Source organism: Engraulis encrasicolus, chromosome 3 (assembly GCF_034702125.1).
Source record: "Engraulis encrasicolus isolate BLACKSEA-1 chromosome 3, IST_EnEncr_1.0, whole genome shotgun sequence".
Classification (NCBI taxonomy): Eukaryota; Metazoa; Chordata; class Actinopteri; order Clupeiformes; family Engraulidae; genus Engraulis; species Engraulis encrasicolus.
In genome coordinates, this window is record NC_085859.1 from 14711928 (window position 1) to 14714488 (window position 2561).

The 2561-nt window shown below is 50.1% G+C and overlaps 1 protein-coding gene across 2 annotated transcripts in view; it reads left to right on the forward strand.

Moving 5' to 3' along the window:
- The first annotated feature begins 660 nt into the window (after positions 1 to 660).
- The window catches only part of tncb (tenascin Cb), a 102424-nt gene continuing 100523 nt past the window's right edge, over positions 661 to 2561 (forward strand). For both annotated transcript variants that reach the window (XM_063194827.1, XM_063194828.1), the window contains exon 1: positions 661 to 977. The gene's annotated coding sequence lies outside the window, so the exon portion shown is untranslated. The remainder of the gene's footprint in view (positions 978 to 2561) is intronic.

Sequence of the window (2561 nt, forward strand, 5' to 3'; positions counted from 1 at the left end):
TCCCTTTTATAAATGTGGTTTCCATAAACGGCATCATTATCACACACGCACACACACACACACACAAGCACACACACACACACACACACACACACACACACACACACACACACACACACACACACACACACACACACACACACACACACACACACCACACACACACACACACACACGCACACACACACATACACAAGCACACACAAGCACACACAAGCACACACGCTCACACACACAGCCTTGAGGCATCCTGTTTCAACTCCTCAGCTTCCAGTTAGAGGAGGGAGGGAGGGAGAGAGGGAGGGAGAGAGGGAGGGAGGGAGAGAGGGAGGAAGAGGAGGGAGGGAGAGAGGGGGCAGAGGGAGAGGAGGGAGGGAGGGAGAGGGAGTGTGTGTGAGCGTGTGAGTGAGGAGGGAGGGAGGGAGAGGGAGTGTGTGTGAGCGTGTGAGTGAGTGAGTGAGTGAGTGAATACGAGAGGGGAGGGAGAGAGAGAGAGAGGGGGAGAGAGAGAGGGGGAGAGAGAGAGAGAGAGAGAGAGAGGCACTGAGGAGGGAGGGGTATGCAGAAGAGGAGAGAGGTGGGTGGGAGTGGAGAGTGGAGAGTGGGGAGTGGGGTCTGACCGCAAAGTGTCTACTGTTTAAGAGAAAGGGATCTCTGCCTCCCTCTCTCTTTCCCTCCTTGCCTCTCTCTCTGGCTACAGCAGCACCGGCCGACCGGCTTTCTCTCCTCTCCTCTCCTCTCCTCTCCTCTCTCTCTTGGGTGGATGGCACCAGCTCCGGCAACCTGAGGAGGAGGACACACACACACCGAGATACAGAAAGAGAGAGAGAGTGTGGGAGACATAGATTTACAACTGCCTCTTTTCGTGTCAACAACCTAAAAAAGACAGACTTTTCAATTAGGTTATCCTTGTGTCCATTTCTATTGGTGTCCCCCCCCCCCCCTCTTTGGAGACTTTTTGACTGATACAACTGAAGGTAAGATCTTGTAGCATAATTCTCTCTCTCTCTCTCTCTCTCTCTCTCTCTCTCTCTCTCTCTCTCTCTCTCTCTCTCTCTCTCTCTCTCTCTCTCTCTCTCTCTCTCTCTCTCTCTCTCTCTCTCTCTCTCTGTCTGACAGTTGTTGTAGTTGAGTGTTTGAGTTCTGTACAATCAATATTGAGACTGCTGTTCTTGGTAATTAGCTTCTATTACTATGACACTTATCAGTAGAAATGTCACAGTAATAGTAAAGAAGAAAAATGCTTAAGCGCATTGGAGCTAAAAAAAAAAAGAATGAATGAATGAATGAAAGAATGAATGAATGAATGAATGCATTACATTGATGATGTTTTTTGTGTCATGATTTGACGGTTGTCATTTCAGCGGTCTTAGATGTTTCAGATGTGTGTCAGATAAGTAGGTTATTCTGATGTGCCATAGAAATGTCTGAAAGTGACTTCAAGCAAGTATTTATTTATTTATTTATTTATTTATTTATTTATTTATTTATTTGCTTGATGCACGCAGACAGACTTCTAGGAGGCTGCCACAATGTGTCCCATTATGACTTGCTTTGGGCAACCCATTATTGTTTATGAGGGAAGTTGCTTGCTGGTTTCTCTCTCTCTCTCTCTCTCTCTCTCTACCCCTCACTCTTCCCCACCTCCCTGACTCCCTCTTTCTCTCTTTCTCTCTCCATTCTGTGCCCTCTCTCTCCCCATCTCTCCCTCTCTCTCTCTCTCTCTCTCTCTCTCTCTCTCTCTCTCTCTCTCTCTCTCTCTCTCTCTCTCTCTCTCCCTCTCTCTCTCTCCGTCTCTCCCCTCTGAGCTCTCTGCAATTATTTGGCTCTGCTGAGTGTTGCTAGGCTTTCAATGGTTGTGGCGGTGATGGAGGGGGCGGTGGCAGAACTGGTTGAGTTTAAGGGGGGGGTTGTGCGTGTGTTTATGCGTGCTTGAGTGTGTGTGTGTGTGTGTGTGTGTGTGTGTGCGTGTGTGTGTGCGTGTTTGAGTGTTTGTGTGTGTGTGCGTGTGGGTTTGTGTGTGCGTGTGTGTGCGCGCGTGTGTGTCTGTGTGTTTGTGTGTAAGGGGGGGATTGTCAGTGGTGGGGGTGCGAGGGGTGGGGGTGGAGGAGATGGTGCTTTGCTGGTGATGTGGCTTTGGGGTGGGGGGTTGTGGAGAGAGAGAGATAGAAAGAGAGAGAGAGAGAGAGAGAGAGAGAGAGAGAGAGAGAGAGAGAGAGAGAGAGAGAGAGAGAGAAGGGGGGGGGCATTGGGAGTTGAACGCATGAATGGGAGCGATCTAGCACTTTGATCCCTCACTGTGTAATGTTACCCTCTGCGAAAGCCACTGTCTGACTGCAGAGTCTGAGAGCGTAGCGCAGCGAACGCAGAGCAGAGCGGGTTTTGGCTGCGCGACTCGAGTTCATGCATGTATGAGAGTCCGTGTCCCGTGTCGTTTTCCGCTGCTGCTGCTGCTGTGTGTGTGCGTGCCTGTGTGTGTGTGTGTGCGTGTGCGTGTGTATGTGTGTGTGTGTGTGTGTGTGTGTGTGTGTGTGTGTGTGTGTGTGTGTGAGTGTGTGTGT